Source organism: Oncorhynchus mykiss, chromosome 15 (genome assembly GCF_057628025.1).
Source record: "Oncorhynchus mykiss isolate SJ-2025 chromosome 15, ASM5762802v1, whole genome shotgun sequence".
Classification (NCBI taxonomy): Eukaryota; Metazoa; Chordata; class Actinopteri; order Salmoniformes; family Salmonidae; genus Oncorhynchus; species Oncorhynchus mykiss.
Genome location: NC_143036.1, coordinates 64,400,495 through 64,418,098, shown reverse-complemented (window position 1 = coordinate 64,418,098; position 17,604 = coordinate 64,400,495). Strand labels below are relative to the sequence as shown.

The 17,604-nt window shown below is 46.6% G+C and overlaps 1 protein-coding gene across 2 annotated transcripts in view; it reads left to right on the top strand.

The window, feature by feature from the left end:
- Nucleotides 1-17,604, top strand: part of LOC110490490 (pleiotrophin-A) — a 66,181-nt gene that overhangs the window by 5,625 nt on the left and 42,952 nt on the right. The window contains exon 1 of one of the 2 annotated variants that reach the window (XM_036944880.2): nucleotides 12,843-13,267. The exons of the other annotated variant lie outside the window; for it this stretch is intronic. The gene's annotated coding sequence lies outside the window, so the exon portion shown is untranslated. Of the gene's footprint in view, nucleotides 1-12,842; nucleotides 13,268-17,604 lie in introns of those variants that run through there. 2 annotated transcript variants of the gene reach the window in all.

Sequence of the window (17,604 nt, the reverse complement as noted above, 5' to 3'; positions counted from 1 at the left end):
TAATGGTAAAAACAGATATGGGATGGGGCTAACCTAATGGTAGAAACAGGGATGGGGTGGGATGGGGCTAACCTATTGGTGGAAACAGATATGGGATGGGGCTAACCTAATGGTAGAAACAGGGATGGGGTGGGATGGGGCTAACCTAATGGTAGAAACAGGGATGGGGTGGGATGGGGCTAACCTAATGGTAAAAACAGATGTGGGATGGGGCTAACCCAATGGTAAAAACATATATGGGATGGGGCTAACCCAATGGTAAAAACAGCTATGGGATGTGGCTAACCCAATGGTAAAAACAGATGATATGGGATGGGGCTAACCTAATGTTAAAAACAGGGATGGGGTGGGATGGGGCTAACCCAATGGTAGAAACAGGGATGGGATGGGGCTAACCCAATGGTAAAACCAGATATGGGATGTGGCTAACCCAATGGTAAAAACAAATGATATGGGATGGGGCTAACCTAATGTTAAAAACAGGGATGTGGTGGGATGGGGCTAACCCAATGGTAGAAACAGGGATGGGGTGGGATGGGGCTAACCCAATGGTAAAAACAGGGATGGGGTGGGATGGGGCTAACCTAATGGTAGAAACAGGGATGGGGTGGGATGGGGCTAACCTAATGGTAGAAAGAGGGATGGGGTGGGATGGGGCTAACCTAATGGTAGAAACATGGATGGGATGGGGCTAACCCAATGGTAGAAACAGGGATGGGGTGGGATGGGGCTAACCTAATGGTAGAAACAGGGATGGGGTGGGATGGGGCTAACCTAATGGTAGAAACAGATATGGGATGGGGCTAACCTAATGGTAGAAACAGGGATGGGATGGGGCTAACCTAATGGTAAAAACAGATATGGGATGGGGCTAACCTAATGGTAGAAACAGGGATGGGGTGGGATGGGGCTAACCTAATGGAAGGAACAGATATGGGATGGGGCTAACCTAATGGTAGAAACAGGGATGGGGTGGGATGGGGCTAACCTAATGGTAGAAACAGGGATGGGGTGGGATGGGGCTAACCTAATGGTAAAAACAGATATGGGATGGGGCTAACCTAATGGTAGAAACAGGGATGGGGTGGGATGGGGCTAACCTATTGGTAGAAACAGATATGGGATGGGGCTAACCTAATGGTAGAAACAGGGATGGGGTGGGATGGGGCTAACCTAATGGTAGAAACAGGGATGGGATGGGGCTAACCTAATGGTAAAAACAGATGTGGGATGGGGCTAACCCAATGGTAAAAACAGGGATGGGGTGGGATGGGGCTAACCTATTGGTAGAAACAGATATGGGATGGGGCTAACCTGATGGTAGAAACAGGGATGGGGTGGGATGGGGCTAACCTAATGGTAGAAACAGGTATGGGGTGGGATGGGGCTAACCTAATGGTAAAAACAGATGTGGGATGGGGCTAACCCAATGGTAAAAACATATATGGGATGGGGCTAACCCAATGGTAAAAACAGCTATGGGATGTGGCTAACCCAATGGTAAAAACAGATGATATGGGATGGGGCTAACCTAATGTTAAAAACAGGGATGTGGTGGGATGGGGCTAACCCAATGGTAGAAACAGGGATGGGATGGGGCTAACCCAATGGTAAAAACAGATATGGGATGTGGCTAACCCAATGGTAAAAACAGATGATATGGTATGGGGCTAACCTAATGTTAAAAACAGGGATGTGGTGGGATGGGGCTAACCCAATGGTAGAAACAGGGATGGGGTGGGATGGGGCTAACCCAATGGTAAAAACAGGGATGGGGTGGGATGGGGCTAACCTAATGGTAGAAACAGGGATGGGGTGGGATGGGGCTAACCTAATGGTAGAAAGAGGGATGGGGTGGGATGGGGCTAACCTAATGGTAGAAACATGGATGGGATGGGGCTAACCCAATGGTAGAAACAGGGATGGGGTGGGATGGGGCTAACCTAATGGTAGAAACAGGGATGGGGTGGGATGGGGCTAACCTAATGGTAGAAACAGGGATGGGGTGGGATGGGGCTAACCTAATGGTAGAAACAGGGATGGGGTGGGATGGGGATAACCTAATGGTAGAAACAGGGATGGGGTGGGATGGGGCTAACCTAATAGTAGAAACAGGGATGGGGTGGGATGGGGCTAACCTAATGGTAGAAACAGGGATGGGGTGGGATGGGGCTAACCTAATGGTAGAAACAGGGATGGGGTGGGATGGGGCTAACCTAATGGTAGAAACAGGGATGGGGTGGGATGGGGCTAACCTAATGGTAGAAACAGGGATGTGGTGGGATGGGGCTAACCCAATGGTAAAAACAGGGATGGGGTGGGATGGGGCTAACCTAATGGTAGAAACAGGGATGGGGTGGGATGGGGCTAACCTAATGGTAGAAACAGGGATGGGGTGGGATGGGGCTAACCTATTGGTAGAAACAGATATGGGATGGGGCTAACCTAATGGTAGAAACAGGGATGGGGTGGGATGGGGCTAACCTAATGGTAGAAACAGGGATGGGGTGGGATGGGGCTAACCTAATGGTAAAAACAGATGTGGGATGGGGCTAATCCAATGGTAAAAACAGGGATGGGGTGGGATGGGGCTAACCTATTGGTAGAAACAGATATGGGATGGGGCTAACCTGATGGTAGAAACAGGGATGGGGTGGGATGGGGCTAACCTAATGGTAGAAACAGATGTGGGATGGGGCTAACCCAATGGTAAAAACATATATGGGATGGGGCTAACCCAATGGTAAAAACAGCTATGGGATGTGGCTAACCCAATGGTAAAAACAGATGATATGGGATGGGGCTAACCTAATGTTAAAAACAGGGATGGGGTGGGATGGGGCTAACCCAATGGTAGAAACAGGGATGGGATGGGGCTAACCCAATGGTAAAAACAGATGATATGGTATGGGGCTAACCTAATGTTAAAAACAGGGATGTGGTGGGATGGGGCTAACCCAATGGTAGAAACAGGGATGGGGTGGGATGGGGCTAACCCAATGGTAAAAACAGGGATGGGGTGGGATGGGGCTAACCTAATGGTAGAAACAGGGATGGGGTGGGATGGGGCTAACCTAATGGTAGAAAGAGGGATGGGGTGGGATGGGGCTAACCTAATGGTAGAAACATGGATGGGATGGGGCTAACCCAATGGTAGAAACAGGGATGGGGTGGGATGGGGCTAACCTAATGGTAGAAACAGGGATGGGGTGGGATGGGGCTAACCTAATGGTAGAGACAGGGATGGGGTGGGATGGGGCTAACCTAATGGTAGAAACAGGGATGGGGTGGGATGGGGATAACCTAATGGTAGAAACAGGGATGGGGTGGGATGGGGCTAACCTAATAGTAGAAACAGGGATGGGGTGGGATGGGGCTAACCTAATGGTAGAAACAGGGATGGGGTGGGATGGGGCTAACCTAATGGTAGAAACATGGATGGGATGGGGCTAACCTAATGTTAAAAACAGGGATGGGGTGGGATGGGGCTAACCCAATGGTAAAAACAGGGATGGGATGGGGCTAACCCAATGGTAAAAACAGATGATATGGTATGGGGCTAACCTAATGTTAAAAACAGGGATGTGGTGGGATGGGGCTAACCCAATGGTAAAAACAGGGATGGGGTGGGATGGGGCTAACCTAATGGTAGAAACAGGGATGGGGTGGGATGGGGCTAACCTAATGGTAGAAAGAGGGATGGGGTGGGATGGGGCTAACCTAATGGTAGAAACATGGATGGGATGGGGCTAACCCAATGGTAGAAACAGGGATGGGGTGGGATGGGGCTAACCTAATGGTAGAAACAGGGATGGGGTGGGATGGGGCTAACCTAATGGTAGAAACAGGGATGGGGTGGGATGGGGCTAACCTAATGGTAGAAACAGGGATGGGGTGGGATGGGGATAACCTAATGGTAGAAACAGGGATGGGGTGGGATGGGGCTAACCTAATAGTAGAAACAGGGATGGGGTGGGATGGGGCTAACCTAATGGTAGAAACAGGGATGGGGTGGGATGGGGCTAACCTAATGGTAGAAACAGGGATGGGGTGGGATGGGGCTAACCTAATGGTAGAAACAGGGATGGGGTGGGATGGGGCTAACCTAATGGTAGAAACAGGGATGTGTTGGGATGGGGCTAACCCAATGGTAAAAACAGGGATGGGGTGGGATGGGGCTAACCTAATGGTAGAAACAGGGATGGGGTGGGATGGGGCTAACCTAATGGTAGAAACAGGGATGGGGCTAACCTAATGGTAGAAACAGGGATGTGATGGGGCTAACACAATGGTAGAAACAGGGATGTTGTGGGGCTAACATATTGGTAGAAACAGGGATGGGGTGGGATGGGGCTAACCTAATGGTAGAAACAGAGATGGGATGGGGCTAACCCAATGGTAGAAACAAGGTTGGGATGGGGCTAACCTAATGGTAGAAACAGGGATGGGGTGGGATGGGGCTAAACTAATGGTAAAAACAGATGTGGGATGTGGCTAACCCAATGGTAAAAACAGATGATATGCGATGAGGCTAACCTAATGTTAAAAACAGGGATGGGGTGGGATGGGGCTAACCCAATGGTAGAAACAGGGATGGGATGGGGCTAACCCAATGGTAAAAACAGATGATATGGGATGGGGCTAACCTAATGTTAAAAACAGGGATGGGGTGGGATGGGGCTAACCCAATGGTAAAAACAGGGATGGGATGGGGCTAACCCAATGGTAAAAACAGATGATATGGTATGGGGCTAACCTAATGTTAAAAACAGGGATGTGGTGGGATGGGGCTAACCCAATGGTAGAAACAGGGATGGGGTGGGATGGGGCTAACCCAATGGTAAAAACAGGGATGGGGTGGGATGGGGCTAACCTAATGGTAGAAACAGGGATGGGGTGGGATGGGGCTAACCTAATGGTAGAAAGAGGGATGGGGTGGGATGGGGCTAACCTAATGGTAGAAACATGGATGGGATGGGGCTAACCCAATGGTAGAAACAGGGATGGGGTGGGATGGGGCTAACCTAATGGTAGAAACAGGGATGGGGTGGGATGGGGCTAACCTAATGGTAGAAACAGGGATGGGGTGGGATGGGGCTAACCTAATGGTAGAAACAGGGATGGGGTGGGATGGGGATAACCTAATGGTAGAAACAGGGATGGGGTGGGATGGGGCTAACCTAATAGTAGAAACAGGGATGGGGTGGGATGGGGCTAACCTAATGGTAGAAACAGGGATGGGGTGGGATGGGGCTAACCTAATGGTAGAAACAGGGATGGGGTGGGATGGGGCTAACCTAATGGTAGAAAAAGGGATGGGGTGGGATGGGGCTAACCTAATGGTAGAAACAGGGATGTGGTGGGATGGGGCTAACCCAATGGTAAAAACTGGGATGGGGTGGGATGGGGCTAACCTAATGGTAGAAACAGGGATGGGGTGGGATGGGGCTAACCTAATGGTAGAAACAGGGATGGGGCTAACCTAATGGTAGAAACAGGGATGTGATGGGGCTAACACAATGGTAGAAACAGGGATGTTGTGGGGCTAACATATTGGTAGAAACAGGGATGGGGTGGGATGGGGCTAACCTAATGGTAGAAACAGAGATGGGATGGGGCTAACCCAATGGTAGAAACAAGGTTGGGATGGGGCTAACCTAATGGTAGAAACAGGGATGGGGTGGGATGGGGCTAAACTAATGGTAAAAACAGATGTGGGATGTGGCTAACCCAATGGTAAAAACAGATGATATGCGATGAGGCTAACCTAATGTTAAAAACAGGGATGGGGTGGGATGGGGCTAACCCAATGGTAGAAACAGGGATGGGATGGGGCTAACCCAATGGTAAAAACAGATGATATGGGATGGGGCTAACCTAATGTTAAAAACAGGGATGGGGTGGGATGGGGCTAACCCAATGGTAAAAACAGGGATGGGATGGGGCTAACCCAATGGTAAAAACAGATGATATGGTATGGGGCTAACCTAATGTTAAAAACAGGGATGTGGTGGGATGGGGCTAACCCAATGGTAGAAACAGGGATGGGGTGGGATGGGGCTAACCCAATGGTAAAAACAGGGATGGGGTGGGATGGGGCTAACCTAATGGTAGAAACAGGGATGGGGTGGGATGGGGCTAACCTAATGGTAGAAAGAGGGATGGGGTGGGATGGGGCTAACCTAATGGTAGAAACATGGATGGGATGGGGCTAACCCAATGGTAGAAACAGGGATGGGGTGGGATGGGGCTAACCTAATGGTAGAAACAGGGATGGGGTGGGATGGGGCTAACCTAATGGTAGAAACAGGGATGGGGTGGGATGGGGCTAACCTAATGGTAGAAACAGGGATGGGGTGGGATGGGGATAACCTAATGGTAGAAACAGAGATGGGATGGGGCTAACCCAATGGTAGAAACAAGGTTGGGATGGGGCTAACCTAATGGTAGAAACAGGGATGGGGTGGGATAGGGCTAAACTAATGGTAAAAACAGATGTGGGATGTGGCTAACCCAATGGTAAAAACAGATGATATGCGATGAGGCTAACCTAATGTTAAAAACAGGGATGGGGTGGGATGGGGCTAACCCAATGGTAGAAACAGGGATGGGATGGGGCTAACCCAATGGTAAAAACAGATGATATGGGATGGGGCTAACCTAATGTTAAAAACAGGGATGGGGTGGGATGGGGCTAACCCAATGGTAAAAACAGGGATGGGGTGGGATGGGGCTAACCTAATGGTAGAAACAGGGATGGGGTGGGATGGGGCTAACCTAATGGTAGAAACAGGGATGGGGTGGGATGGGGCTAACCTAATGGTAGAAACAGGGATGGGGTGGGATGGGGATAACCTAATGGTAGAAACAGAGATGGGATGGGGCTAACCCAATGGTAGAAACAAGGTTGGGATGGGGCTAACCTAATGGTAGAAACAGGGATGGGGTGGGATGGGGCTAAACTAATGGTAAAAACAGATGTGGGATGTGGCTAACCCAATGGTAAAAACAGATGATATGCGATGAGGCTAACCTAATGTTAAAAACAGGGATGGGGTGGGATGGGGCTAACCCAATGGTAGAAACAGGGATGGGATGGGGCTAACCCAATGGTAAAAACAGATGATATGGGATGGGGCTAACCTAATGTTAAAAACAGGGATGGGGTGGGATGGGGCTAACCCAATGGTAAAAACAGGGATGGGATGGGGCTAACCCAATGGTAAAAACAGATGATATGGTATGGGGCTAACCTAATGTTAAAAACAGGGATGTGGTGGGATGGGGCTAACCCAATGGTAGAAACAGGGATGGGGTGGGATGGGGCTAACCCAATGGTAGAAACATGGATGGGATGGGGCTAACCCAATGGTAGAAACAGGGATGGGATGGGGCTAACCCAATGGTAGAAACAGGGATGGGATGGGGCTAACCTAATGGTAGAAACAGGGATGGGGTGGGATGGGGCTAACCTAATGGTAGAAACAGGGATGGGGTGGGATGGGGCTAACCTAATGGTAGAAACAGGGATGTGGTGGGATGGGGCTAACCCAATGGTAAAAACAGGGATGGGGTGGGATGGGGCTAACCTAATGGTAGAAACAGGGATGGGGTGGGATGGGGCTAACCTAATGGTAGAAACAGGGATGGGGCTAACCTAATGGTAGAAACAGGGATGTGATGGGGCTAACCCAATGGTAGAAACAGGGATGTTGTGGGGCTAACATATTGGTAGAAACAGGGATGGGGTGGGATGGGGCTAACCTAATGGTAGAAACAGAGATGGGATGGGGCTAACCCAATGGTAGAAACAAGGTTGGGATGGGGCTAACCTAATGGTAGAAACAGGGATGGGGTGGGATGGGGCTAACCTAATGGTAAAAACAGATGTGGGATGTGGCTAACCCAATGGTAAAAACAGATGATATGCGATGAGGCTAACCTAGTGTTAAAAACAGGGATGGGGTGGGATGGGGCTAACCCAATGGTAGAAACAGGGATGGGATGGGGCTAACCCAATGGTAAAAACAGGGATGGGGTGGGATGGGGCTAACCCAATGGTAGAAACATGGATGGGATGGGGCTAACCCAATGGTAGAAACAGGGATGGGATGGGGCTAACCCAATGGTAGAAACAGGGATGGGATGGGGCTAACCCAATGGTAGAAACAGGGATGGGATGGGGCTAACCTAATGTTAAAAACAGATATGGGATGGGGCTAACCTAATGGTAGAAACAGAGATGGGATGGGGCTAACCCAATGGTAGAAACAGGGTTGGGATGGGGCTAACCTAATGGTAGAAACAGGGATGGGATGGGGCTAACCCAATGGTAAAAACGGATATTGGATGGGGCTAACCCAATGGTAGAAACAGGGATGGGGTGGGATGGGGCTAACCTAATGGTAGGAACAGGGATGGGGTGGGATGGGGCTAACCCAATGGTAGAAACAGGGATGTGGTGGGATGGGGCTAACCTAATGGTAGGAACAGGGATGGGGTGGGATGGGGCTAACCCAATGGTAGAAACAGGGATGGGGTGGGATGGGGCTAACCTAATGGTAGAAACAGGGATGGGGTGGGATGGTGCTAACCTAATGGTAGAAACAGGGATGGGGTGGGATGGGGCTAACCTAATGGTAGAAACAGGGATGGGGTGGGATGGGGCTAACCCAATGGTAGAAACAGGGATGGGGTGGGATGGGGCTAACCTAATGGTAGAAACAGGGATGGGGTGGGATGGGGCTAACCCAATGGTAGAAACAGGGATGGGGTGGGATGGGGCTAACCTAATGGTAGAAACAGGGATGGGGTGGGATGGGGCTAACCTAATGGTAGAAACAGGGATGTGGTGGGATGGGGCTAACCTAATGGTAGAAACAGGGTGTCACGCGGGACTAGGTGTGTGAGGAAGAATCAGGCGCAGAGAGCTGAGAGTTCCACAGGAAAATGTGCACTTTAATACGGCACCAAAAGTAATGCCCACAACACAGGGAGCGGAAAAATATGGACCTACCCAAAACACAGGGTACCAGGTCCAGAGCACGAACACACCTAATACCACACACACGTAACACAAGAATAATCCCGCACAAAACAAGGGTGGGTATACTAGCTTTAAATAAGGAAACCCATCACAAATAGACACAGGTGCAACTAATAAGACAAAACAAACAGAAAACGAAAAAGGGATCGGTGGCGGCTAGTAGGCCGGTGACGACGACCGCCGAGCACTGCCCGAACAGGCAGGGGAGCCAACTTCGGCGGAAGTCGTGACACAGGGATGGGATGGGGCTAACTTAATGGTACAAAAAGCCCTTATACTCTGCCAGGTTCATAGGGCCAACAACCAGTTTAAACTGATGAAAAACAATGAGGTGGGAACTGGACCTGCCGGAGAGAGCAATTTTCAACGTCCTCTGCTTGTGAATTGTGTTTTTGAGAGCGGTGTCCTGTGATAATGGTGAATCCACAGTTGTTCTGGATTGAATGAATAGAATAAAACGTCTGGTGTTGACCGAGACCTTTTTCACCGCGTCTCGAATTCATCGTGTCTCATTTCTCATTCAATAAGTTGATGAAAATGGCACCATTAAAAGAGCTCAAGAGGGACATAATGGGACATATAACACACTTAGGGGAGGGGAGCAATGGAGTGAGTTCATTATTGATGAGAAGAATATGAGAAGGAAGGAAGGGGATGGTGGAGTGGCATATCACCACCTGGGACCATGACTCATACTGGCGAATGACCACTGATGATGTTCTCCTGATGAATGTCTCAAATTAATGAGTTACTTTAACTATAGTGTGACACCGATAGAAGAGGCTGCATGTGAGCTGATGCTTCAAATTGGTATTTTAAGCATATAATGCAGTGCATAGCTTCCTCTTCCTCTACCAGCAACACAGGGGGGGTCCTCCTCTATAGATTGGACAATACTCAGTCCTTTCCCTTTGTCTAATGCGGTAGAGAAAGGCACTTTCCAGCAATCTAAATACATTCCATAAAGAGATTAGATCTTTTCAAGCAGATATTTGATTTCAAATGAGAACGTGGATTGATAAAACAGACAGTCAACAAACATTCTGATAAATACTTCGAAACCTGCATCAAAGGCCTGTTTAATAGTATGTCTAGGCTCAAGCTCCTGTTATGAAACACAAGGCTCTTGTGTGTGTGCTCAAATGTGTGTGTGTGTGTGTGTGTGTGTGTGTGTGTGTGTGTGTGTGTGTGTGTGTGTGTGTGTGTGTGTGTGTGTGTGTGTGTGTGTGTGTGTGTGTGTGTGTGTGTGTGTGTGTGTATTTGTGCCCGCATGCCTGTCTGTATAGGCAGTGTTAGTCTGACGTCAGTATTGTGCATGGGCTGTGGAATATCCAGCGTTAATGACACGTTATTGATTCAGTGTGCTGTAATCTGTCGAAACCGGTCGGAACCAGCTGCAACAGGGGGCGACGCTTCCTATAAGGTCATCTGCAGCCATCTGCTCTGCAGCGGACGTGATTATCCTCCTACAACTTGTTAAAGTACCACCATTAAGAGGATCCCACAGCAAATTAGAACTGAAATTAATCGAGAAGAGGGAGAGTTTTCAGAAAGTTACTTTGTCGAACGCAGTTGTAGTCGACAGAAGTACAGTGCTGTTGCTTGAGAATGATACCAGTTAAAGTCTAACTGATCCAAACTCCTATTACTCAATAGTATTTTGACTATACTCATATCGAAATAAAAATACATCTAAAATATATTTTTATATACCTTTTAAGGATACATTAAATATAAAAAATTGGCCAAATAATTTATAATTTGTATTTTATTTAACACAGTTGAAATGCATGATATGTATATGTATGTATGTAAAGTCTATATCACAATATAGGTTAAATACATCGGGAAATATTTCAATGATTTTCAATAAAGGCTAAAGTGACAAAATTCTGAATTTTGACATGTCTCTCCGTGGACCCTCTGCGACTTCTAGGAAGATTTTAGCCCACGAACCCCACAAAATACAAAATAGTTTTCACCATCATTGTAAAGCCGTAGTTATTTCGTTGCTTTGACAAAAAGTTATTTCTGAAGATTTGTATTTATTTCAAGTGATTAGTGATTCATTTACACCTGTCCCTCATTTTAAGGTCAACATTGTTACATGAACTGAATTGTTTTAAGAAACTATTTCTTTTTAAAAGGTATGGGTCAAATCATAGTGTAAAAGCAGGTGAGCTGGTTCTACTCTTTTTGGCCATTTTCTGGTGCTTTCTGGTAAAAAAAAACTGAGTGAGTTGAACATAACAAATCAATCCTGTTACCAATAGATAGACAGGCTAGAAATTTATAAAAAATATTTTTATTTATTTTTTATTGGGGGGGGGCATTCAATTTCCTCTCCTTGCTGCAGTCAACAAGCTTCCTTTCCCCCTGTCACAAAGGGATTTGTGGCTAGTAATTACCAGTTTGAGGGCCGTTCAAGTGGATTTTCCCCAAATGTGGTAAATTCCCACTCCCCACTTGGATACAAACACACCATAACCCAGCTAACCATCCACTGTATATCCATATAATACCACTCATTGGAAGCACAAGACTTACACCAACATTTTGACATATTGTGGAGTTGTACGAAGAATCGTTTTTATTTAAACCGATAACTCAAATACAAAAAAATATAAATATAAATATAATATAAAAATATATATTTTTTGTCATTATTTAATTGAGCTGAAGAGAGGCTCTTACTACAGTAATACATTTTTTCTTTTGAGATGGGAACATTTTATAAAGTTGAACGTGCTCTTTATGACAGAATGTTAAATTTAGGTGAAATCAAACGTACATTACTTACCATAACAATTTTGGGCTTAGTGGACCAAAAATAATTATCACCATTGATCAATACATAATCAGTGATTTAAGAAGCTGACATAGGAACCACTTTGACCACCCTGTAGACTAGGTGTCACTGTCATTCATTTCTGGAATATTGTCAGTCATTACATGCATTTGAGCAAAGATGCAAATGTATGTACATGTACACTACCGATCAAAAGATACCACCCCTACCTTGTCACAACACAACTGATTGGCTCAAATGCATTAAGAAGGAAAGACATTCTACAAATGAACTTTTAAGAAGGCACACCTGTTAAATGAAATTCATTCCAGGTGACTGCCTCATGAAGCTGGTTGAGAGAGTGTGCAAAGCTGTGTCATCAAGGCTATTATAATAATCTCAAATATAAAATATATTTTGATTTGTTGAACACTTTTTTGGTTACTACATGATTCCATATGTGTTATTTCATAGTGTTGATGTCTTCACTATTATTCTACAATGTAGAAAATAGTCAAATTTAAAATAAAAAAAACTTGAATGAGTAGGTGTGTCCAAACTTTTAACCGTTAGTGTATTTGAAATACATTTTATGCGACGTTAAATATTGAAATGTATTTTTTTCCTGTATTGGTACTGTTCTCCATGCTGTTGTCCATGTTGTTCTTTATGTTGTTTATATAACTACTGTATATTAGATGATTGGGGCTATCCTGTCAGAGCCCATCTGTAGCTAACCCCACCCCACCCCACCCCAACCCAACCCAACTCAACCCAACTCAACCCAACCCCTCTCTCTCTCTCTCTCTCTCGCTTTATCTCTGTCCCCAGTGTGACTCCATAGCTCCAGTTCTGGCTCTAAGTGGTCCCTCTCCTCCCTCCTGCCTCCCTCTCTACCCCCTCTTTCTCTCTTCTCTCTCTCTCTCTCTGAGTGCTGCTCCCCTGCCAAGCGGGCCGTCCCTGGAGTGACCTTGTGGCAATGAGATCCTGATCACGAGTCAGGAAACCAAGCTTTTAAGAACGCCCTCCTCTCTCAGCAACAGAAATGAGAGGGAGAGAGAGAGGGAGAGAGAGAAGGAGAGAGAGAGGGAGAGAGAGAGGGAGAGAGAGAGGGGGGGAGAGAGAGAGAGAGAGAGAGAGAGAGAGAGAGAGAGAGAGAGAGAGAGAGAGAGAGAGAGAGAGAGAGAGAGAGAGAGAAAACAGCTTTGTGGAGAGACAAGAGTGAGAGAGTAAGTGAAAGAAAGAGAGGGAGGTAGAGAGAGAGAGAAAACAGCTTAGTGGAGAGACAAGAGTGAGAGAGTAAGTGAAAGAAAGAGAGGGAGGTAGAGAGAGAGAATTAGAGAGTGACTGACAGCAGGGGTGAGGAGCAGATGAGAGGAGAGTTCACAAACTATTGCAAAGCGTTGGAACAACCACCAGACCTCCAGTTCAAAGTAAGTACTTCTAACCGGAGCAAGGTGCACACTTGGATGTGTGGTGGTAGTTGGGTGACCAGGAGAGTTGTGGCATGTGAAGCTATTGGAGCTGAGATGAGGAGGGAGATTTCAGAACTGTGAGAGGCAGGCAGGGATTAGCAATGCTGGGAGGCTGTGGAGTATGAATGGGCCGAGACTCAATCAGATGAGTCCAACTGTAGCCTAGACAGATATGGACAATTAGTGATGGCAGAAGGAGCGTAGGGGGAATGTTTGTGTTGTGGGATAGTGGAACTGGTGTCTTTGAGTTGGCAGCATCATTATTAACTCTCTGTGTAGTAAGTGTTCTCTGGCTTGCTTTGTTTTGGATGTCGTGCCACGTCCCAGGCTAATAATACACTAAACACTGCGACATACCAAAGTATAGCTCTAGAGCCTTTTTGTGAAGTTTTTTTCCTTGGATATCTCTATTATAATTTATGGTTGCAGATACTAATCACCACAAGTTATGGGTGTTGTTTTTGTATCCCTTTTTGCTGTAAACCATCTTGATTGTCCATGTGTTTTCTATGGTTTATTCAGTTCTGAAGGTGGAAGGCTCAGAGGCTCAGGTATATGAACATAAAAGCTCTTGTTTTTTCAATTACAAAGGATTTATAATTTAAACTGGATATATTTCCCTTTCAGGCTTCGTATGTGAGACAAATAAAACAGTAAAGAACAAGAAGCTCAAAACAAGCTCATGAGGAAATAACAATAGTAGAGAGAGCTGCAGGGCTTTGTGTTTACCATCTCCCTGTAATATTTAGTGTTTGCATTACAGTAAGGGATTAACTCAAAAATTAGCATTTATCCAAATACTTAGTATGCTGTAGGACTCATTGTAAACTTCAAGACTTCTAAGAACATCTATGTTTCCTCTAGTCTAAAACGATATTTAGTTTTTCTTCATATTGTAGCACAACTGCTTGAATCACTCCATCAGTCAAGTTTCACAATTCTACAGAGGTGCACGCCCACCAGAACATAACCCTTCATTCTCCAAGGATATCATTTTATTGGCTTCGTTTGGTGTCCTCCTCTAAAGACCTATGCTTGCAGTGTATGTGAGTCTGTTTGACAGAGCGTTTTTTTTTGCGTGGCCGTGCATGTGCGTGCGCATCTGTGTTGTTGGGGACAGTGTTTTTCCCAGGATATTGTAATTTGGGTCAGGCCTGACTGGAATGAGAAACCGAGGGCATCGGTATTGTAGCACTCCTGTGGTTGAGCAGACCTTGCGCCTGTGTTGCCATAGTTATGTTCACCCCTGGTATAGGAAGCCCAACTTCGACCAACATCTCTGGCATTCCTACTGTGTACAAAAGAGCCCCGGTCTCGATCTAGATTTAAATGAGCTTTGGCCACTTCATTGCTTTAGAAGTAACACATGGTGTGTTCCTAATGAAAGAACTGGGAGATTAAACATGAGGCAATAGGTGGAGAGATGAGCTTGAGAAACCAGCTTTGGTCAGTGGGAAGTCAAGCTCATTGAGAGACCCGAGGTGGAGCTGAGCTGCCAGGATGGAAGCCAGGAGGGTGAGCTAACTCTCACATAACAAGTCCCATTTGTCAATGTGCACTGGCGTTTATGAAAGGGCTGCCATTTGAGGAAGATAAGGCAAGGCACATTTTACGGATCCTGCTTTCCCTCAATGTTATGTTGTCCCTTACATTTCAAACACTTTCTATGTGCGACACTGAGAGATGCTATTCAGCATGGAACACAAAGCCAATGCATTTCACCCATGTATTTCACGTGACTGCTCTCCATGGAAGACCTGGAGCAATAAAGTATAGAATGGTCTGTGAGATGCCTAAGAAGGCTGCTTCACAGTGGGGAAGGGAAGCTCTCAAAGGAGCCAGGTCCAGTCTATGGGGAGCAAGTGGCTAAGAGAGAGAGAGAGAGAGTGGCAGGGATAAGGAAAATGCACAAAGATCCCCACTTTGAGTGGCTGGTTCATTCTTGTGGTGTACACATTGACCTCTCACATCACATGTAGGCTGAACACAGAGGCTGTTGATGGGGTCTGGAGAGGTAGGGAGGAAGAGGGCTGCCAGACCCAAACCAGAGACGGACCCCAGTCTAGGCCCTGAGAAGCCCCTTGCCCTGTTTTCACCGAATAGCCCTCTCTGGCTGTCGTCATGCCAACGACAACCTCATAAGTTGGCAGTACAGCATAACAGTTCTGGGACCAGGCTGAGCTCGGAAGTGCATGGGCTGTATGCTGTTTGGTACTGTAGCTAGACTAGAGCCGTCAGCTGGGACCCTGCAATAAGAGAGATAAGGTTCAACAGTATCCACTATCACAGAGCTAGAAGAGGCTACTAAGATACTATGATACTAAGAAATGACTGGCTCTCTATTTCATCAAATCTTCTCAGAATGTCCATAGGTAATCATGGCATGGGATTTAGTCTAAGCTGAGGGGCTGTGTCGTTTAAATGGTTAAATGTTCAATTGAGGAAATGCACATATTCTAATTGAGACATCAATTAGACGGCTATTTCATTACAACAAAACCGCAACCATTTCTGGCTTACTGAAAATCCTTAAATCCAGCTATGAGAGAATGAATTTCACAGTTTTGAAATCTGCCATTGGCCCATTGCTTGACAGAGTCTCTTTGTAGGGAGGAATCTGATGGGTGCATCATGTCTGTGTCCATCTGTTCGTGTGTCTGTCTGTGTTTTTGTCTTACTGTGTGTTTGATGGGACAGACTTCGAATCACATAACCATGTACATCAAACTTCAGATTCAGACCACCTTTCCACTCATGGCCAAATAATATATTCTTAGGAATTGAATGAATATGAACTTTCTGGAGAGTACCTATATTGTGGATAGCTAGTTTGCCTGTGGTAATATAAAGATCTGACTGTGACGTCCTGTGGAGCGCCTGTGGTTTGGCCCTTGTATCGGCCTCATTGGCTGTATGATCCTCTGAGGAACAATGACGGCCAGAGGCCTTCCACCCTGATCAATTAGTTCATTAGTCTCCCACAGTCACAGCTTGGCCGGCATACTCCTGGCACCATCCCTTGGCCTCTGATTGGCCCACACTGCTGGTGAGGTCATAGGTCAGGGGGTTGATGTCTGTCTGTAAATACCAATTACACAAGAAAGGAAAACTCAATATGTGACCTGACAGGGTTTGTGTGTGTGTGTGTGTGTGTGTGTGTGTGTGTGTGTGTGTGTGTGTGTGTGTGCCTGCACATGTGTGCATTCCCATGCATGCGTATGTAATGAGTCAAGTTGAATCAGATATTTGTGACTGTGGAATAGAATGCAAATAAAGCCTCCCTACAGTCCTGTTGACTGTGACTGGTGCCATGAGAGAAGTTTGTCCAGTGTCTGTTTTGATAGAATTTTGGAGTCCAGTGTCTGTTTGATAGACGTTTGGAGTCCAGTGTCTGTTTGATAGAAGTTTGGAGTCCAGTGTCTGTTTGATAGACGTTTGGAGTCCAGTGTCTGTTTGATAGACGTTTGGAGTCCAGTGTCTGTTTGATAGAAGTTTGGAGTCCAGTGTCTGTTTGATAGACGTTTGGAGTCCAGTGTCTGTTTTGATAGAAGTTTGGAGTCCAGTGTCTGTTTGAAAGAAGTTTGGAGTCCAGTGTCTGTTTTGATAGAAGTTTGGAGTCCAGTGTCTGTTTTGATAGAAGTTTGGAGTCTGGTGTCTGAGTGTGTATAGGATGAGCATTTCTCCCTTTCTGTGTTTGTGTGTACTGGCTGCAGTTACCACACCATGGAGGACCAGCCTGTTTGTGTTTGTCTAATGAACTGAGAGAACACAGGAGGGAGAAGATAGGGAGATGGAGAGAGGGATAGGGATGAGAGGGAGGGAGGGAGAGGACAGAGAGAGAAAGGAAAGAGAGAGCAAGAGAGAGGGAGAGAGAGAGAGGAAAGAGAGAGCAGGACAGAGAGAGGAAAGAGAGAGAGAGAGGAAAGAGAGAGAGAGCAGGTCAGAGAGAGAGCAAGAGAGAGAGGAAAGAGAGAGAGCAGGAGAGAGAGATGAAAGAGAGCAAGATAGAGAGAGAGCAGGAGAGAGAGATGAAAGAGAGAGAGGAAAGAGAGAGAGCAGGAGCGAGAGAGAAAAGAGAGAGAGCAAGAGAGAGAGATGAAAGAGAGCAAGATAGAGAGAGAGCAAGAGAGAGAGAGCAAGAGAGCGCGAGAGAGCGCGAGAAAGCGAGAGAGAGCGGAAAGAGAGAGAGCGAGAAACTTTCTGTGTTTGTGTGTACAGGCTGCAGTTACCACACCATGGGGGACCAGCCTGTTTGTGTTTGTCTAATGAACTGAGAGAACACAGGAGGGAGAAGA